Raw genomic sequence first — 15076 nt, 5'->3', positions numbered from 1 at the left:
ACAAAGGCAGGAATGATGCATCTGACTCCATGTTCTCAGAAGGCTAATTTATTACTTTATGATACTATATTATATTAAAGAATACTAAACTAAACTATACTAAACTGTACTAAAGAATACAGAAAGGATACTTACAGAATGCTACAAAGATAATAATGAAAACTTGTGACTCTCCCCAGAGTCCCAACACAGCTTGGCCCTGATTGGCCAAAGAGTGAAAACAACTCCCAGCAGAATCCAATGCAACAATCACCTGTGGGTAAACAATCTCCAGACACATTCCAAAGCAGCAAAACACAGCAGAGGCAAATGAGATAAGAATTGTTTTCCTTTTCTCTGAGGCTTCTCAGCTTCCCAGGAGAAAAATCCTGGGCAAAGGGATTTTTCAGAAAATATGATGGTGACACTTGTTTCTTCTTTAAAAAATAATTTTAAATTATTTCCTAGAAATGAGACGAAGTCAGAAGAAAGGAGAGAGGTTGTTCCTTCTACTTCTGCTAATGAACACACCTGAAAGATGGAAGGATCCAGATTAGCTCCAGTGGGGAGCTCAAACCTAGAACACCTTTTGTTTTGGTGTTTGTCTACCTGAAAAAAAGGGATTTGTATCCAATGCTGCTTCCTCCTTCTGTAGCTGTTTTCTTGAACACTGACCCAGCCCTGCACAGCTGCCACAGGAGATGTCTAGAGCTTCCAGCAGGTTCCAGCTGTGGTGCCTAGACCAGAAGATGAACTCTCATGCCATGGATTAGAACATAAAATGGAGCTATTGGCATTGTACTCCTTTTTGGGGTATGATAACTGAATTACACATCATTATGTGCTCCACTGCTCCAACAGCTGAAGCCAAATAAGTTCTAAACAAAACAGAGGTCCAAAGCTGTGAATCCCATCAGAAGAACCCAAGTTTATGAGGATAAGATTTAGCTGCACTTTGAAAATGCAGAAACTGTGCATAAACTGCTTTCCACAGACATAAGAAATGCATATTTATTTAGGAAAGGAATTGTGAGTGCCCCAAATTTTAGCCATCAGTGTCCTCATTTATATCTGCCTACCATTACAGGTGACAGCCAGTATTTAATGGGCAGGCATGTAGAAATCAGGGTTCATGTGTGATACCACTGTGCAGCTGTGAAATTCTTATTGCTCGCACTGGTTTCTCATACAGATCCCTGAGGTGAAAAACGAGATGCATTTTCCAAGACATGAGTAAATTTTGATTGTGAATTATTCCATGTAGCTGCACAGCTGAAATAGCCATGTGGGGAGGATGTTTTTTGTAACTCCCTCTCACTGGTTTTCTTGAGACAAAATAAATATATTTATAGATTTTTGAGGTTGGAAAAAGTGTTGCAATTGTTTCATTTCTCCACTTTTAATTAAAAAATCCTTCAATTAAATTTCAGTTGGATTACTTGAGGTAAAATAATATTAAAAAGATGCTGAGCTCCAAAATGTAATTAATTTAAGTGAGAATTTTTTTATATTTTCCCAGAGTTATGGGATATTGTTCAGAGGAATTATTCATATAGTTATAAATATTTTAAACTAACAAGGTCAAGAAAAAAAAAACCTTTGTCTTTCCATCTTGGGGAAATAACTCACACTCCTTCCTCCCTAACACCACCTATGAGACACCCAATGTGAAAGCATAAAGGACATATTTATGAAAACAGCAAACCACAGAAACTGAATTAAAGCAAAACAGAGGAGTTTAAGGAAACTAGAGATTTTTTTTCAGCAGTGCTGCCATTTGTAGTTTTTTACTGGTACCTCTCCAGAATCATTTAATTCTGCCTGCAAGGAAAACCTGCAAGACCTGATGTGAGTACCCTGAATATCCCAGCAGGGATATAAAGAAGTGAGACCAAGAGGATGATCAGCTTGCTGATAATTCAGGGCCTGTAGCATTTTCACCCCTGGACTTAGAAAGGGAGACAGAAATAGCAAAAGTGCTCACAAGGTGTGAAAAAAATGAAGGTAAAAAAAGAGTCCCTTTGGCTGGGCACTTCGAAATGCATAAAAGCAGAAGATTATGAAAAATAAAGATGATACAGAGATTCTTACCTTTGGAAAGAGGAAGACTCCTTCTATTCAAAGGAAATATTTGACCCAAGGCCAGGAAAAGCATCAAGCTGTGCTCAGGTCTGTGACAGAAGGGAACAGTCACATTGCCCCAACTCAGCGTCCCTCTGAAATTCTCCAGCTATAATCCATGTGGGACTGGGAGCCCCCTCTCTGTGCCACCTCAGCCCAGCTCACCCTTCCTGGAGGTCTGAAGCACCAGTCCCAGCCAGAATGTGAGCATTTGAGGCAGGGATCTGCAGCTAGAGCCCAGTGGAGGTAAAGCTGCTCCACACTGGGCTGAAACCTGTGAATGTCCAAGAACTGGGGGCTCACAGGTTCCACCTGTGCAGTGAAGAGCAGGGGCCAGGCTCCATTCTTAGGCCTTTGGATGGAGGGATGGATGGATGGATGGATGGATGGATGGATGGATGGATGGATGGATGATGGACAGATGGATGATGGATGGACGGATGGATGGATGGATGACGGATGGACGGATGGATGGATGATGGATGGATGGATGGATGGATGGATGATGGATGGATGATGGATGGATGGATGGATGGATGGATGATGGACAGATGGATGATGGATGGACGGATGGATGGATGGATGATGGACGGATGGACGGATGGATGGATGATGGATGGATGGATGGATGGATGGATGATGGATGGATGATGGATGGATGGATGGATGGATGGATGATGGATGGATGGATGGATGGATGGACAGATGGATGGATGGATGGATGGATGGATGGATGATGGACAGATGGATGATGGATGGATGGATGGATGGATGGATGATGGATGGATGATGGATGGATAGATGGATGGATGGATGATGGATGATGGAATGGATGATGGACAGATGCATGATGGATGATGGATGGAGGGATGGATGGATGGAATGGATGAATGGACAGATGGATGATGGACAGATGGATGATGGATGGATGGATGGATGGATGGATGGATGGATGGATGATGGATGGATAGATGGACAGATGGATGGATGAAGAGATGGATGGATGGATGGATGGATGGATGGATGGATGGATGATGGATGGATGGATGGATGGATGGATGGATGATGGATGGATGGATGGATGGATGGATGGATGGATGGATGATGGACGGATGGATGGATGGATGGACGGATGGATGGATGGATGATGGACGGATGGACGGATGGATGGATGATGGATGGATGGATGGATGGATGGATGATGGATGGATGATGGATGGATGGATGGATGGATGGATGATGGATGGATGGATGGATGGATGGACAGATGGATGGATGGATGGATGGATGGATGGATGATGGACAGATGGATGATGGATGGATGGATGGATGGATGGATGGATGATGGATGGATGATGGATGGATAGATGGATGGATGGATGATGGATGATGGAATGGATGATGGACAGATGCATGATGGATGATGGATGGAGGGATGGATGGATGGAATGGATGAATGGACAGATGGATGATGGACAGATGGATGATGGATGGATGGATGGATGGATGGATGGATGGATGGATGGATGGATGGATGATGGATGGATAGATGGACAGATGGATGGATGAAGAGATGGATGGATGGATGGATGGATGGATGGATGGATGGATGGATGGAGGGATGGGTATAGCTACATTTTTTTACATACAGTGGCTCCATGCAGAGCAGCTGCTGAGGCCAGGCTATTACAGAAAGTTGACAAATATCAAAATTGTCATGGAGCACAAAAACCAAATATGCTCCACACCAGTTCTCCAAAACAGAGCAAAAAGAATCTTCCCCACTGCCAAAGAAAGCCATGGCTTGTTTCAGGACTGGGATTTGCAGGTGCTGGTGGAATGCAAGTGAAAAATCAGGAGATATATTTTCTTTTAACAGATAAGAAAATAGTTCAGCAAATTAATCTCTCTGTCATTTATAGCAGAACTTCCTTTTCTTTGGAGGACCTCTCTAGCCTTTCCTTGTTCCCAAAGAGACAAAACCAAGGGTTACAAAATTTACACAGGGGATGCACTTCAATTTCCTGAAGCAGTGCAAAGCTATGCCTACACAGTCTAAAAGCTAAGGGAAAAGACATAAAATAAAATATACTAAAAAAGAATAGAAATGTGTTTATCCAGACAGCAGGTATATTTTGCATCAATCTTTGGTAGGAAATTCCCACAAAGCAGAAGAGAAACATTGATAAACCCATGCAGAGCCAAGCATCTAAATACATAAAACGAGACTGAATATGATACTTATACAAAACAGAAAGACAAAGAAGAAACAATACCTTTAAATCACAAAATTCTTACTGTGTGACTATGCAGGGGAAGATTTTCTATCATCCAGAGCTTCAGAACAGTTTCTTTTCATGCATAAAATTTTACATGCAACAGATCTCTAATTTCAATGATTGACATTTTGTGTGCTGCTCTAAATTCAAGTGCATACTGCTCTGTTTACTTTAGAAGATGACAGGAGTTTTGAACAGGTTTTTTACATCTCATCATTCAAAGAAAAAGCCTAAGGAATTTCATTTATAAGGGAGTTAATGGCTGGTACAACTAACAGATAATATTAACAGGTAATAATAACTGATTACCATGAAGCAAACTGGGATATTATTTTTTTCTCCACCATGCTAAAATGTGTTCTGCCTTTTTAAAGCAAGAGCTTTGAAACAATTTCAAATGACTCAAAGCTATCTGCATTGATGTATCTTCTCATCCAGCCATAGAAATAAATCTGAATTGAATTCTGAGCTTAGACTAGGTTGGATCTGTTCTATGTGCAGCTCCTTGAGACTGAGAGAGGGACTGGGGGCAGGACACCCCTCTTTGCTTCTGCCTCCTGGTATCACTCTAACTTAACTATTTTGTCTTACCTGCAGTAGGGAAGTAAGAAGGCAGCACTTCATTCCTTTGAAGAAATACTTGTGCAGCCATCACAAGTAAGAGCTCTGACAAAGAGTACCAAAAGACTTCTAAGACTTTTAAGGGGAAAAAATGATCTTTTTGCTCTAGGAGTGGTTCTCTGTTTTTGTTTTTTTTTCTACTGTCAACCATTACAGTGGCCAAGTGTATATCTTGGGATTTTGCTCCAACAGCTCCTTCTGGTTGCACTTGTGAAGTTTAATATTAATGAGTGCTTCAATTACAGACATTCCTAATATACTTATCACCTGTTCTGCTGGAGAGGATCCAGATTCAGGTGATCAATACATCATAATTGTTGCACACACAGCTTCTCCTGATTTTTACATTTTGTTTCCCTTAGGTATGTCCAACTCTGCCTTTTCTTTGTTGAGGATTTCAGAGGTGCTAATAAAGGCTTGCAGCCTTCTATGAAGATCATAGGAATTTCATACCTGGCAAGAATTAGCTTTAGTTTTTTGCATGACCTGTGCAGCTGACAACCATGAAAATACAGCCAGGTCTGTATGTTTGGAGAAATAATACATACAATAATGTATGTGTGTGTCCTCTCAAAAAAAATCAGACTAACACACAGAAAAAAAAAAAAAAAAAAAAAAAGCTGTTGCTTCCTGCTGCCCAGGTCTCTCAGGCAGTTTTGCAGAAATTCATGATATTAGCAGCTGTTTCCTGGGGACAGGGGTGTGTTTGGATATTCATTCTTGTTTGCTTATTTTTCCTCCCATGTTATATTCTTCCCAGCTGTTCCTTAGGTTTGAACCATCCTGGTCAAACCCTACAAACTGCTGCACTCATGTCATGTCTTTGTTTGTGCTCTTGCAGGATTTTGGAGAACAGATTTTCTGAAAGGAGAAAAACTCTGAAACCTCAGAGAATTCACAACGCTTTCATCCTAAAATCCCTGTGTTTAATACTGTGGCCATTTCATCCCTTGGGTTCTCTCTTCTTGGGCAGCACTGAATACATTTGATTCACATTGAATAAATGATTAACTAACAAAAAAATTAATAGCTGTGATTTATATTGATTGAAAGAGTATGGTCAGGTCAATATTAGCATACATTTCCTTGAACACCTTCCTCAAAAGTCTCTTCTTTCACATGAGGTTTTGCTTAGCAAAGACTTTCCCTGAGACTATTTGCTGCTAACAAAGATTAAAAGAAAGCACCATCTCTGATCAGTCTCTGAATCTAAAAGAGAAAGTTGTTTGTGGAACAGGAGTTCTCTAAGGGCAGAGATGCTTCAATCTGTTTGGGTGTTATCAAACTGCCAAGCATGTAAAGACTGGGCCTTTTGGAGGTCTCTGTGAGTTTCTGAGCAGCCTACACATGCTGGAATGTACCACTTTTTTATTTCTCTGATTTTTTTTTTAATGTGGATACTATATGGGTGTGAGTTTTTTGTCTGCAGACAGGTTTTCTTTGATGGAGACAGATTTAGATATAGATATACCAAAGAACTCTGCATCCCTTGCAATTACCTCTGCATCACAGGCAGAATACAGAATATTCCACAGAAGAGGTAGATGTATCAATACTTCTTTAATTATGCTCAATGACCTTGTTACTTCCTTTCCAAAATCTGCCCTTTCTGGTGATTGAAACATTGCTGCATTCACAGACTTTGCTGAGCTTTTTCTGGAGCTGCAGAAACACGCTGGTTCACCAGAACTTCCATTTCTTAATAATAAACAGCACACATTTATCTGCTCCTTGTCACAGGTAGCAGCCTCATTCAGAGCAAGGCCAGCTTGCTGAAACTAGCTCAAAATCCATCATCCTCAGTTTTATTTCTGTCATAAACCAACACATCTTCTGCTTGGCAGAGGATGCCAAGCAACCCTGGCAGCATCCTAGATTTCTTTTTCAGAATTTTTCTGTTGCTAGAGTGATGCTGACTGGGAGCCAGCTGACACCAGTATCTTCCAAATATAATGATGAATACAGTTAATGCTTAGATTCTTCCATGAAAAAGCTGGGGAGGAGAAAGGCCAAGAGGACTTTCAAAGTATATAACTTTGGGAGTATTTGGTTTCTGATAAACAAGCTAATATAAGAAGCTTGTTTTATTTCTCCACATACATATGCTAATTTTCTGCTGAGCTTTGGGGCTTTCATTGCATATGAGTCCTTAAGCACTTTTATCTGTCATATCTTTCATTCTCTTTTGCTCTTTTTTTACCTTCTCCAGTAGGAAAATACAGAGGTCAGAGACTGCTGCTGGAATTGCTGATGTCACAACTTTGATTTCATATTCTCTTGGCTGCTCTTCTGTTCCCATAAAGACATGTGGCCTCATCTCTTCAGTAATTTGTCTTTTTGCTGCTGATGCATCCTTGACCTTCTTTTGCTGTCTGCACAGTGGGAAAACATCAGTCTTTGCATTATATTGTTCCAAGGACTTCATTTTTCTCCAGTTCATCTGGATACTGACCACAAACACCATATGCTGCATTCCTGTATATATTTTAATTTGCCTTTATAAATATTCATTATTAGACTGCATAAAAAATTATGATCTAAATTGTAAGGACAACTTTTGGTTAAGATTTTCAACATTCTGTTCATGCTATTTTTTTTCTATTACAACAGAAATAAGGATTTGCTTCTACCTAAGGCTAAAAGTCCTCAGATAATTTTTATTTTCCTGGGAAAGTGGCATGGTCCTGTAGAATCCTCTGCCTTTGGTGTAAACTATATCCTCTTTCTTTTCTTCTGCTAAGCATGGGTGTCAGCTGTACTTTGTGCTTTACTGTAACTCTCACAGATTTTCCATCTTCCTGCCCCACTGAAATTTTCTGGTCTTTCAGTTCTTAGCGTAGCAAATTCAATGGGACTCTTTGAACTCTTTCCTTATTGCTATTTTTCTTTATTCAATCCATATTGTCTGAGATTATCTCCCTTCCTGCTACCAAAAAAAGGTATCTTTTTTTTTTTTTCTGTACTAGATCTTCTACCAGGAGTGAGATCTAAATGTAATTGAAATTGTGCTAATAGGCCAATGTCTCTGGCACCAGCAATTATCCTCGTCCTGACTACATCTCCTTTTACCATTTCATTTTTGCAATGTTTGGTTCAACTCACTAGAATAGTGACACCTTGCATTCGAACCCTTCATATATTTTATCACTTCTGCCCATCAAATGGGCATCAAAAGCTTGTCATTGCTGCAATTTGTTTTTGACTGACAGTTTCAGAGCATAAAGCTTGGTACTATTGGAACAATTCTGACAAACATCAGATGCTGTTATTATTGGACTGTCCCCTCTTGAAGCAGAAACCTTCCTCTATCTTCTCTGAACCCACTCAGGCCAGATGTCCAAAATCTCAAGATTGAATTACTCCAAGAGCCATTTCTCATCTCTGTCCCAGTACTGAAATAACCCCTTTGTTAAAAGAAAATTAATGGATCTTTCCCCTCAATTTTCCTCTGCCTTTATGTCCTTGTGTTTCTTGTTGCTCTGGGAGTCTGTTATTTATTTGTCTTCTCAGATGGAATAGGACAAAGGACAGAAATTGACTTGCCCTTCGTGAGTTCCCTACCTATTACATCTTCCCCACATGAGATCTTTCAGCATTTCAGTAATGTATTTTCCTTTTAATTATTTTTATTCCAATATTTCCTGTCCTCACTATTTTTTTAAACAGTAGAAAACTATCACTAACTCTCAAAAAAAAAAAGTATTGGGAGGGAAAGTGCCCATTTCTTTCCAGCACTACAGAGTATGTGTTGTTACAGACACCAGTAAATTCATTGACTGTAAAATAACAGGTCAGTGGGAAAAGCAAAGAGCCCCCTGGAATCCTGGAGAAGCACTGACCTCACTTAACTAAACAAAGGGACAACCTGTGCCACTGCCTTCAGAGGACTGATTTCCTTGCTGTGTCTCTGCTAAAACCCTGGGATTTAATCATGTGAATAATCTGCCTCAGTTCCCAAAGGAATCACCCTGGATCAGTTTAACTTCACCTAAAGGCAGAAGTTTGCTTGTTTCTTCATAGGGGTGCATGTAAATCTTTACACCCTCTGTGAGGTGTCAGTAAAAAGAAAGATTTGCCCAAGGCACCCTGCCTGTTGCTTGGAATGGTGTATTGGCCCAGATTATATTTTATCAATATAAGGTTTCATGGTTTTTATTCTAGACACAAGCAAGATTTTGCTTTTTTTCTCCTCTTACTCACTCTTTACCCTTTCTCTGTCTCATCTGTCCTTTTCCTTTCCTCTTCCCTTTCCTGGCTCAGAATATTATTTTTCTAGCTCTTGATCTTGAGCACCTCTGTTCTTATGCGCACTGATGTGGAATTTCACCTTTTTTTCTGAAAACCCCCTTTTTTTCTTGGCCCTATGCACAACATGGCAATTCCTCCTTTGGCAAATGAACTCAAAAGGTTGCCTGCATGGGGAACTGTTATTTTTCTCTCTTTTTTTTAACACCTATACTTTTTTTTCTACTCTTTATGATCATTCTGTACCTGTACAACTCCAGTGCTTTGTATGCAGAACAGTGTGTTGGGCTCAAAGTCCTGTGCTTTGGAAAAATATCTGGATTGAATCCCCTCTTTACTCCCTGTAATTTAGGGGTTTGCTAGCAGGATCTAATTTCAAGACTCTAATTAGAAATGGTCTGGAAAAATAAAGAGCTCCAAGGCTAAACACAGGATAGCTTTTTCTGCTGCCTATAATGCCATAATTCACCTGCTCCTTTGATGCTTGTAAAATGTTAACCTGTCATGCTTGTTAATTTTTTTTATTATTTTTAATGCACTATAAAATTATATCTTCCTCCATATTTTATGCTTTTATTCATGTTTTATGGGAGCAAATAATGCTTGCAAAGCATTATAGGAAGCAGATTTCTATTTACCTGGCAGGAAAGTGTGCTGCACAAGCAGTAACAGCTGCAAAGTGTTTCAGAGACAAGAGGTAAAAGCTTGTAAAGCTCAAGAGCTTTTTGGTAGCATCCATGATCTTATTTATCAGCTCTTTTTGGTTTAGGTGCAGACATCTCAGCCTGTGGAAAACCTGCATAAAAACTCATCATGCCTTGCTAACAGTGAAACACTAAAAAAGAGCATGTCCTTATTTATTTAGGGAATTTAGGTAAGATTTGCAGATTTGCAGTAGAAATTCTTCCCTGTGAGGGTGAGGAGCCCTGGCTCAGGGTGCCCAGAGCAGCTGTGGCTGCCCCTGGGTCCCTGGAAGTGTCCAAGGCCAGGCTGGATGGGGCTTGGAGCAGCCTGGGATGGTGGAAGGTGTCCCTGCACAGGCCAGGGGGTGCAATGAGGTGGGTTTGAACATCTTTCCAACCCAAACCATTCTGTGATTTTCCAGTTTGTTTTCCCTTCGCCCAGCTCTCATCTCCATGTCTCACACTCGGGAACAGCAGCTGGAAGCGTGTGCCACCAAACTTCCACCCACACCCATAGAGCATCCATATAAAACTACCCTCACTAAACAGTCCCAGACACTCTTTGGCAGAAAACTGCTCAGAATAGAACAGACAGGTCCAACCTCGAGTTATTAAGCACATTGATTTGTTTTTACCCTGAAATCAGTTTAGGTTTGATGACAGATCTGAGCAGACACCCCTGCATACTGTGCTTTTTATTGCCCCAGCTCCTGATTTTCTTTAAGGCTCCAAGTTGTGACTGTAATAATTTTTATAGTGGGACAATCAGTGTTGACTTTAGATAATTATGCCTTCCCTTGAAAAGCCATAAAGGAAGAAAAGCAATAATTTGTATTTTATCTCTACAGTTTATGAAGCTCCAAGTGTAGAGGTTATGAACTGATACTTTGACATTTTCCCCATCTATCTTTTTTTTGTCACCATCATTTGATGGTGGAATCACCATCCTTGGAAGAGTTCAAAAACCTTTTAAATGTGGCACCTGGGGACATGGTTTAGTGGTGGCCTTGGCAGTGCTGGGTTAAGGGCTGGACTTGGTGGTCTCAAAGGCTTTTCCAACCTAAATGATTCAATGATCATAAGATTCTACATGGCTGGAATTAATTGCTTCCATAGTTTTGTAATTACAAGGAAAAGGTCATTTTCTGAAATGCGGTTTTTTCCTTCTAAAAAATTTAGCATGAAATTTGAAATTAGCTTTTAAAAGGAAATTTTAAGCACTGTTTAATACAACAATTCGGATATCCTGTTTATCACTCACAATTTTCTAAGCTATTGCAATTCAAAACTTAAATCCAAATACCATAAGACATTCACAAAACTCTTTTTGAATTGGTCATAAATAATTCTTGTGTAAGGAACTTCAGTTCTCCTCGTGACTTTGATGAAAGAGTCTCTAAAACCAAAAGCAGGGCTCACAAATCAGGGATTATTTTTAACATCTCATTTACCCCAGAGGATGGATATGGTGTGTATCTTTTTTGCAAAACTACAACCATAAATTAATGCAATGTTTGCCTCTCACATCACATCATCTCAGCAAACATCTGCTAACCACAGTTTGAAACCCTAAGTAACACATGCTTTAAACCTAAGTCCTCTTTTAGCTGTGCCCCATAATTTGGATGAATTGCTTCCATCCATCTGTATCTGGAATTAAAGGATCTGTCCTACAGTATTGTAGGGAATTATTTAAAACAAAAAACCAAAAAATGGCACAAAATGGGATAAAATGGCATAATAAAATATTGACTTCACTCTCATGTTCAGGATCCTACAACTCAGGCTCTAACTCCATTTTTCTTTAATAAACATCGTGCAAAGAGAAAGGAAAAGTTTATGCTTAAATGCAGTTGTATGGCTGCAGGAGTTGGCAAAACTGATGAGCTGAATCCTGCAAGTTACATGAGGACATGGAATTTGCCACTGTAAGAGCTCAGCTAACTTTAGGAACAGAGTTGTTGCCATTAGCAACGGGCCAGGCATTTATAGAGGGAGAGATGTTTATCACTCAGGGCTGCTCTGAATTTTTACTGCTTGGCTCAGTGGTAGGGAAAAAAGAGGGGTGCTGCTGCATTTATTTGGTATTAGTTCTGCTCTTGTGCTGGTTGGGAACTAATGTACTGTGTTGTGCAAATTGCTGGTTGCAGGGAGCCACACACCTGGATTTGCTATTGAATATATTTACTTTGCTACTGCTTTATTTCAGAGCTTTTGGAGAGAGTTTGCTTTGATTCTGCACTGCCTTGCATAGGCTTTCAGAGTCTTCTCTCTGTAAAGGTTCAGAAAAGCCATTTCTTAATCCCTTATATACAGATATGAAATTTTTGTGTGAATAATACTATAATTTTTTCTTATTTTGATTATATATAGTTTTCTTTCTGCTCCTTTTGTTACTACTGCATTCACTATGATATTTGCCCCAGTTCCCTTTGCTGTCAGTAGATCCTTTACTTTTTTCTCCTATTTTTAGTGTTTGAAAGCTTTTGGCCCTTTCATCTTTTTTTTTTTCTCGACACTGACTTTCTATATTTGCTAAAACAAGTGAAGTATTACCCTTCCTCTCCTTTATTTATATTTTCCACCTCTATCATCACAACAAGCCTGATCACTGGGCCTGTACTCTGGGTGTGATTATCTTCCTTTCATCCCCACATACAATTTTCTATGCTTCTCAGCCAGTTTATTAGCAGTTCCTATCTTGATTATTGCACTGAGACAAGTGTATACAGGAGCTGCTCAATAATCATGAAACAGAGTCTGACGTATAACCAGAATTTGTTTTCTTCACTTTTGTAAAACACAGGCTTTCTGTAAAATGTGGTTTGCAAGATCAGTTGTTTTTAACCGGAAATGATTTTTAAAAAATGGAAGGAAGTTAAACAAAAGTGCTGGCATTGAAATGAATAAAGTGACCATGACTGCACTCACTTTGAAACAAAACTCTCTCCAGTCACTGAAGCAATGAGTTTTCAAACAAGTCCCAAAGCAGACATATTTGATTTTAAAAACATAAATATTTTAAAAGGGACCCTCATGTACTTATTAGCAAGATTATGTAGTAACATTAAATGTGAGTGGATCCAGAGACATTCATTACACAATGATTTCTCAGCAGCAATGTCTGTAGGATAATCTCACACTTGAGGACTAAACTGAATATGAGTCTCTTGTACATTGTTCCCTTGTCGTTTGCTTGTCTGTCTTACAACCCAGTGCTGTAAAATAAGTCAACTGCAGAGCTGATGATACAAGAAAATTTGAAATATAACTCTCTGCATAATTGGGATGGGCAGTTCCTTGGTCCATGATCCAGAAGAAATGAAAAACAGCGCTAGAACTGAAATCTTTAGGGAAGTATAAATGACAGTGGGCAGGTTTAATGCAGAGAGAGCAATTAAGAGCTGAATGCTGATTTATTCTGTTTACTTTCAAATGTTATAATTATAAACCATCATTCTTGGTTATTTTGTGGGTTTTTTTGACAAAATGTTATAGAGCTCAAAGAGAAAGAGCTCTCTTTTGAGCCATATTTCTCTTTGGTCAGCAAAACATGGCTCAAAACCCAAACAAAAATAATTACTCCAATTTCTTTAAGTAGGTGGTGGGCACAAAGGAAAGGAAAGGCACACAGGAGAAATGAATACCATGGAAGCTGAACAGATGACAAGTTTAATTGTCATAGCTGTGTGCCTGAAATAATGAGCTTAACACAGTAACTGAGAAGGAGCTGTACTTTAGACTAACAAGCTGGATATTTGTAACACTTCAAAGAACTTGTGGAGGTCTTTGTAATATTTACATAGTGCTGGACAGAAAAGATACATGTGGCATTCAGTAGGAAATGACACAGAAACTGCAAAATTCCTAAATATGTCTCTGAAATATAAAATCTCATGAATTGTGTGGATGTGGATACCTGGAATTTGTGTGAATGCCAATTATATAGGTAGATTAATTAACAACTTTAAAATGGGGTGAGAGAAGATAAAAGCCATTAGAAGGTGCAAGATACATTGCACAACAGAAGGATTAAATACATATTAAAGCAAGAATCATGGCTTGCATGATTTAGCTTCAAGGTGGTAAACAATTTTTCCTATTCTGCTCTGTTTGATCAGTGATGCATAATGACTACATCTGAAATAGGAATTAACCATCCTTGGGACTGCTCTTTAGTTATTCAGAGTTATTCAACAGCTATGGTCATCCAGAATCCAGACCTGTGCTAGTGAACCCTGCTGACTCCAAATCCAGGTGAGCTGTCTGCTCAAATCCTCTCTGTCCCTTTCCAACGGCCATATTCTTCTGGAAACCATCTGGAAGAACGCTCAGTGGCCAAAGCCAAAAATATTTTTGATAGTTTAACAGTGTGGGCAGTTCAGTTTTTTTGAGTAGATAAGAAGGTAAGACAATAAATGTTGGAGTGCCAGTAGAGGGCTGGGATGTTTAGAGAACTAATGGACCCCAAAGTGTCAGTAAGTCACAGAGGCACCAGTAGTGCAGGGTCTGAGCCTGATCTTAGTCTGAGGCTCATGAGAGACGTTGAGGTGCTGGAGCATGTTCAGAGAAAGGAACTGAGCTGGACACTCAACCCACCCTCAGCTGCCCTCTTTTCCTGGATGTTCCTGTCAGGAGTTGTGCAGAACCACAAGGTCTCCCCTGATCCCCCTTTTCTCCAGGATGAGCCCCTTTCCAGCTCCCTCAGCCTCTCCTGGTGCTGCAGACCCTTCCCCAGCTCCATTCCCTTCTCTCCAGCCCCTTAACATCTCTCTTTGTCATGAGTGGCCCAGAACTGGACACAGAATTCGAGGTGTGGCCTCACCAGTGCCAGCAAAGGGGGACAATCCCTGCCCTGGTCCTGCAGCCACACTGTCACAGACATCTGTTATGAAAAATCCTTTCCTTAGGATTTTTCCTCCTGAGAAGCTGAGAGACCTCAGGAACAAAATGTAAACAATGATTATCTGCTGCTGTGGAATGCAACAGGTGCATCTGGGATTGGTCTCATGTGGTTGTTTCTAATTAATGGCCAATCACAGTGAGATGGTTCAGACTCTCTGCCTGAGACACAAGCTTTTGTTATCATTCCATTCTTTTTCTATCCTTAGCTAGCCTTCTGATGAAATCCTTTCTTCTATTCTTTTA

General features: G+C 39.8%; 1 long non-coding RNA gene across 1 annotated transcript in view; it reads right to left on the bottom strand.

Annotated features, from left to right (window-relative positions):
- LOC143693994 (uncharacterized) overlaps positions 1 to 4542 on the bottom strand; it is a 43044-nt gene extending 38502 nt beyond the window's left edge. Inside the window, exon 1 of the long non-coding RNA XR_013182179.1 lies at positions 4377 to 4542. This is a non-coding gene — a long non-coding RNA (uncharacterized LOC143693994). The remainder of the gene's footprint in view (positions 1 to 4376) is intronic.
- Between the last annotated feature and the right edge of the window lie 10534 nt (positions 4543 to 15076).

This window comes from Agelaius phoeniceus, chromosome 4, assembly GCF_051311805.1.
Source record: "Agelaius phoeniceus isolate bAgePho1 chromosome 4, bAgePho1.hap1, whole genome shotgun sequence".
NCBI lineage: Eukaryota > Metazoa > Chordata > Aves > Passeriformes > Icteridae > Agelaius > Agelaius phoeniceus.
This window is presented reverse-complemented; position numbering and strand designations above follow the sequence as displayed.